The following is a 7,442-nucleotide window of genomic DNA, read 5'->3' as shown; positions in this document are numbered from 1 at the left end:
ATGAAGATAAAGGACACTTGGCTTGCATAGATGATGGCACTTTCGATTCCGAACATGAAGGACCCTTGGCTTGCGTCCTTGGCTTGCGAATATGAAATACCCTTGGCTAGAGAACATGAAGGACCCTTAGATTGCGAACATGAAGGACCCTTGGCTTGCGAACATGAAATACCCCTGGCTTGCGTCCTTGGCTAGAGAACATGAAGGACCCTTAGATTACGAACATGAAGGACCCTTGGCTTGCGAAAATGAAGGACCCTTGGCTTGCGAACATGAAGGAATCATGGCTTGCGAACATGAAGGACCCTTGGCTTGCGAACATGAAGGACCCTTGGCTTGCCAAGATGAAGGACCCTGATACGGTATGCCTACATTCTAAAGACGATATGGTTGATTGGCCCATTATTTTCTTTCCCCCACAGCTGGATTTCAACATTTTTATACAAGATTTTGGTTGGGACGTAGAAAAACGAACTACTTTCGAGCTACATCGAGCATTTTAAGTCTACCAACAAGTCATAACCATGTGACATATGCGAAGATCAATCAAATATTCAAATATTTAAAACTTTAACAAGAATCTAATTGTACTAAACACGAAGTCCTCTCTTTACATGGCGTACGTGTATGCAATTCAAAATTTCAAAATTTCCGACACAGCTGGAGAACTGATTTATTAGATGTCAACATTTGGTTATTTTGACATATAATCTTAGAAAGGAAACCCGCTGCATTGTTCTATTAGTAACAAGGAATGTTTTATATACACCATCGAACGGACAGGGTAGCACATACCACCGTCTTTGATATACCAGTCGTGGAGCACTGATTGGAACGAGGAGTACTGGATCAGTTAATATGTAATTATTTTTAACAAATAAATGTAAAAATAGCAAAATATTACTACTACTAATAATAATAATAAGGATTGAAATTAACGACATCGTTTCACTGACGATACTCTTATGCCGCGGGATAAAAATTACTGCAGTCGCAGTAAAGCTCCCCAATGATGACAAAATGTATACATCAAAATGGATACACAATTCTGTACATTTGAAAAAAGACTTCATGCAGCAAAATAACGTTTCAATCATGTTTATTTGCTATTTAAAAAAAAATAATAATAAAAATTGCCGTAGGAGGAGGGCTCAAAATTGAAATCTGCCTTGGGTTACAAATTCTTAAGTTCGAGCCCTGTAATAATAATAATAAAACGAAAAATAAATTAATTAATTAAAATAAAAAAGATTAAAAAGTACTGGATAGTCGTGTAGACCTATACTAATATACAAGGTACGGCTGGGGGGTGGGGGGGGGGTGGGGGAGGGGGCGCTGTAACTCTAGCCTACATCCCCCACCCCCAATAATCCTGAATCAAAAATATTATTGATAGTAAATCTTAAGGCAGAGATGAATTTTACTTGTAGAATGTAGGAATATGCATTTTAGGATATCTAGTTTTCAAAATTTTACGGGGGAGCATACCCGCGAACCGCCTAGAAATTTTGCTTTGCACCCTCGATCTCAGTCAGCAGTAGTAGCCTGTTGGGCGCCATTACCTACTTTCCCGTGACCTTGACCTTGGTATGAGTCATAGCCTGACTATGGCATACTTGAGATAGGTGCCTGTCCGCCCATGGCCCTGACCTAGTTAGAGGGACAAGACCCTCCCAGTGACCATGATCTATTTAGGCTGCTCTTGACCTGCTGTGGCCTTGGACTGACCCTAACCGAATTTGGTCTTCTGTTCCAGAATGGTCCTGACATATTTATTAACGGTGGTACAACAATAATAATTACAACATCTTGTCTAAGAAAGAACGAAATGTTTCATTTAACGACGCACTCAACACATTTTATTTACGGTTATATGGCATCAGACATATGGTTACGGACCACACAGATATTGAGAGAGGAAACCCGCTGTCGACACTTCATAGGCTACTCTTTCCGATTAGCAGCAAGGGATCTTTTATATGCACCATCCCACAGACAGAATAGCACATACCACGGCTTTTATTACACTAGTTGTGGAGCACTGGCTGGAACGAGAAATAGCCCAATGGGACCACCGACGGGGATCGATCCTAGACTGACCGCGCATCAAGCGAACGTTTTACCACTGGGTTACGTCCCGCCCTCTTGTCTAAGACTACAAAGTCTCACACACATCTCCTGTCATTGTTCTTGGTGCAATTAAAGATGCACTATGAGAAATTTCAAAACATTAAAAATATATGTATACTTAATATTGTGTTTAATGGTTAAATATAGTCATATGTAAATACAAGAAACAGTTCGAGAAACTTATCAACTGACGAATCCAATCGCTCAAACGACAAAGCCAAGAATGTAAACAACGAATTAATTATACTGTTTTCACAATGGTTGTAGAAGCTTTAGTAAAATCTGACATATTCACAATCTACAGTCAAAGCCAATATAATAATTTAAAATACAAAGCAGGTCCCGATTATTAATAAATCAATGTGCAGATATCACTTTAATTATTTATTTACTCGTTTGTTCTTTTCTTTTGTTCTTTCGTTATTTCTTCATTTATAAAATAAAATAAAATAATCATTTATTTTAATTTGTGGATGGTATTCAATGGTGTACATTCTACAAACAATACAAAGCAACAAGTAATAGTGCTCAGGGAGTTTGCAATGACTAATTATGGCTTAGTTTAATCATACAAAAATAATATATATTTTACGCATTGATACAATAATTATACCTATGGTTATGGATACCTTTTCGGCAATAATCCAAATTAAACAATTCTAATTTTAGTTTTGAGAACTGATTCCCTTCCTGCAGTATACATACGTTCATAAATTTTTTAAATCATTTAATAAATAATAAAAAATTATCCATTATGTCTTTCAATGAATGAAATCCGTATGGCTGTAAAATAAAGTGAATAATTTTATGTTGGTAATATTCATTTCACTATTTCTGCATATTTGTGGAAATGTAACCATGATTGTGATCGTGATTACTGGACAATGTATTCGCAATCGTATTCTATTACTTTCAATGTTCTTGTAATCGTAATCGTGACATTCTCAAGTAATCGTAATCGTAATCGTAATCGATTTACTTTTGTCAAGTAATCGCCCCATCTCTGATTCAGTGAGGGTATGTGTAAGATTGTTACATCGACGTTTTTATCACTAAACATTCACCCCCCCCCCCCCAGATAGACAATACGTGCAGTGCTGCCCAGGACAGCGTGCTTGAATGTCAAACATTTGGTAAGTTTTATATTTAGTCTGACTCCTAGAGAAGCAACCCATTACATTTTTCCATTAGTTGCAAGGAATCTTTTATATACACCATCCCACAGACAGGATTTCACATACCACAGCCTTTGATATACTAGTCGTGGTGCGCTGGCTGGAACGAACAATAGTCCAATGGGCACACCGACGGGAATCGATTCCTGCGCGCGCATCAAGCAAGCGCTTCACCACAGGGATACGTCCTGCTCCTCGGGTCGGCTTGAATCACCCATTTTAAGTCTGTCTACAACTGTCTTCAAATATTTGTTTTATGCACACTTTTGTTTATAAAAGTAGAAATTGAAACATGTTATGGGAAATGTGTAAAACACCAACACCAGTAGATCCAAAATAATCGTTATTAAGTATGCCAATACATTTATTTTATTTTATTTTATTTTATTTTATTTTATTTTATTTAGAGAACCAGTAGACCAACACAATCGTTATTAAGTATGTAAACATACATTTGATGTTTTGTTTATTTATTTGTTTATTTATTTATTTATTTATTTATGTATTTATTTATTTATTTATTTATTTATTATGTTACAAATGTTTTGAAGCAGAACTCTTTTACCACTGTACGAATAGCATCTTAGTAGTAACAACAAAAGACAGTTACTATGTCTCCCATCCGTCCATCGATTCGATCGGGGATTTTATTTCTAAATTACAATCACTGGTCTGTCTATATATATAGACGCATACACCTATATAAAGTGGACATACATTGGTTTACATTTAATTCAGTAGCAACAGGTGAATGTTTAATGTGTTCATTTCTTTTCATTGTCGTTGTCATCATCAGTACCATTGTCTATTTCGTCCAAATATGTGTCGATCTAGGAACTATATTTCTTCAACATGGAACGGATATTTCGTTTTAAATCTTTGTTGGTATCAACCACCTGTAGAATTTTTCTCGAGCAGAGGCCTTTGTCAAAATAATACATGTACGGGAGGAAGCGGGAGTACGTGTCTTTAAATAACTTTCATTGCAAAGTCTTCATGCTTTTTTTTTTCGATGGCATGTCCCAACAAAAAAATTCTACAGGTGGTTGATACATATTCTTTTCTTCATAGCGTTTCCTCTTACTTTCAAAATAGTCACGATTGATTTTCAATTCACGTTCCACCATGATACACGTATGCCTTCGTTTTCCAGCTCGGGCGACGGCTCTTCTTTTCCCGCCTCACGTTTTAAAACTCAGATGTCTCTGCAAGTCGCTCCCGTCATTAAAGATCAGACCACACGTATCACAAGACTGCATCATCTTGACTTTTTTTTCAGATGGGGTTCTACCTCATCATCTTCTCCGTCGTCACTTTCATAGGCGGGTATGCATGGTAGTTTTTATTTTGAGTGCATTTCCTTGCATGATGTCAGTGTATGCGCAGAGCTGTTTCTTGGACAGTAACTGCACGTCTTCTAAGACATTAACCTAAAGTTGCGTTCGTGCTTTTATACCAATCAGTTACACAGGTCTCTAATCCACTGGAACGAAGGCGCCAATGTGTCAAGTCCACCATCAGATGTCCGTAGGGCTTCTGGGTAGCTTCCTCAACCCGTTGCATGAAATGACGAGTGTTTTCTGTATATATCTGCCGTGATTTGTTGCTTGTCGGTGGGATTGTTGAACAGAGCCAGGTAACCATAATGACAGATTTTCCTCTGTGTCAGGTTTTTGTGGTGACTTCTTTCTGTGACCAGGTCCGTGATGCGAGAATCTTTATTGTCCATACACATCAAGACTTTGGGATCCAAATAACGATCCTTTTCCAAATTCTCAGATATGCCTCGAATTTTTTTTACTCGAATAGTTGCCCCAATGGTGTCGTAGAGGGGTTGCCATCGTTTGTAGAGCAGATAATCCGTTAACATCCCTTAACAGTTTATATACTAAAACTGCCTTTCCACACAATCATGGTGAATGGATTTAACAGGGCAAGAGCTGGAGCCGGAGCTGAATCCGGAGCTAGAGCCAGAGCCAGTGGTGATGATGGTGATGATGGTAGTGGTAGACCTTTAGTATGTTTTTGATAAAACTGTCTCAACATGGCATCTCTCCTGGAAAATGGAAGCCACATTCTGAACATGAGGTCTGCATGATGACTCAAAATGAAATAAAGATAACTGACACACGTGTCTCCTTTTATAGTCTGTTTAGAAATGCTTCTGCCGTTTCGGGGCTTTTTAACCCGTACCACTGTGTTGTTGTTTCCGTTTCAGATCGGCCTTGGCTTGCTGTAACACCTGTTGCGTGGGGGAGACCATGACGACACTAGGTGTCAAAGATTTGTTGTTCATCTTTTTCTTTTTTTCCACGTGGTATCATAGAGTTCTAGACATCGATCCACACTGTACATGATCTGACTTTTTTCACCACGCTGAACTGTAAAATGTGGTTGAAGTTTGTCTTCTGCCTGTAGCTTGTAGAAACAGGTCCACTTACCTACGTAAGGTGCTATGTAATTTGGAAGTCCCGTAAGATTAAGCCAAAGAGAAAAGGTGCGCATTTTAGTGATGAAAATATGGTGCAATTTTGATGGTCGTTCCAAATGAGAAAGGTAGATAGCTACATATAGGTTTTGACTTGGGGGAAAGAAATACACCCCTTATATACCATTCAGTTCAGTCCTGCCAGGATCAATAATCACTCCACTGATGACATCCGTTTGGGTGCAGACATCACACTGTAGGAAGCTCAACTGGTTTTGATGATCTTCCTACATGACACACGGTACTACAGATTTCAGCTATGGGACAAAGTCACATGTGACTTCGAAACACTCTTTCAACTTCTGCCATTGGTTAAGGTGAAGAAAAATCCCTTTCCTTGAAGGCTTGATTGCGTCAACACACCACCACCACTGACGAATGTCCACCCCGGTAATGTCTTCGTCTACACTCACATACATGTTGGCTCCTAGATGAGAGAACATCTTCTTTTCTTTCCTTTCCTTTAAAGCAGCTATTGTTTCGTCAATTTGATGAGCACATGAAGACAGTTTGACCCACTGTTTTAGGTTTAGAGCGATGCCTCGTTTCATGGGGAACGTTTTCCCCTTATCACTGTCGAATTTTTTGAAATGTATCAAAAGTTCTTGCTTTCATGGTTGGGCCATAATGTATACATTTTGTTCAATTTCTAGTTGGCATGATGATTGTCCCAATGCCATCTTCGTCTTTCAAAATAGCAACAAGCCCCAAACATTTGAATACCATCAACCTCTGAAGCAAAGTGGATGTAGATCTTGTCTGTAGAATTTTCGGCGAGCGAATGAAAAGAATAACAAAATACATCCTTTTTACATCTAAAAATTAGTCTAAGTAGGCTAAGGCCATAACAGGTTGGGGTCTAAGATATGTCATGGTCAACCTGGAACAGGAGACCAAAATCGGCCATGGTCAGTCCAAGGCCACAGCAGGTCTGGGGCAGCGTAAATATGTGATGGTCACGGGGAGGGCGCTGGCCCTATAACTAGGCCAGGGCCATGGGTCGACACGCACCTGTCCCAAGTCTGCCATGGTGAGGCTATGACTCATACCAAGGTCAAGGTCACGAGAAAGGAGGTCATGGCGCTCAACAGACCTTGACACTACTGTCAGCCCCCCCCCCCCCCTTACTTACTTTTGCCGCGCCTGTATACCCAAATAAATAGCAGCATTTTAGTAGTTATTAATATTTATTTTTTGTACAACATTACGGACCGAATTTACAACTGAGCTAGCTGGTTACCCTTACACGCGTGTAACTTTATATATTTACAATGCTTTAAAAACGTCTGCGTTTAAGAAAAACAGGCTTCGTAAATCCAGCCTCTAGATGTTTTCTATATGGATGGTAATAGGTCCATATTATACACTTGAAATTGAGGCGTGTGTTGCGGAAATATTTCTTTGCAACTACGGAAGCATCTGTTAGAATAACATATTGCGAGCATGGGTGCGTGTTAGACTGTTGTAATGTATATCTATATATATGCGTGTATATCTACAGTTATCAATACACTGACTTTTGTAGTGTTAAACTCAGCTGGTTGGTCCTGGGACGGCATATCAATACTGACTACTACCCAGAATAGGTTTTAACTAGTCAATGAGGAGACGTTAAGTCACTAATACGATATTGAACATTGGTTAAAAAG

Source organism: Gigantopelta aegis, chromosome 2, assembly GCF_016097555.1.
Source record: "Gigantopelta aegis isolate Gae_Host chromosome 2, Gae_host_genome, whole genome shotgun sequence".
Lineage (NCBI taxonomy): Eukaryota > Metazoa > Mollusca > Gastropoda > Neomphalida > Peltospiridae > Gigantopelta > Gigantopelta aegis.
The sequence above is the reverse complement of the archived record's forward strand: the minus strand, read 5'-3'. Positions refer to the sequence as shown.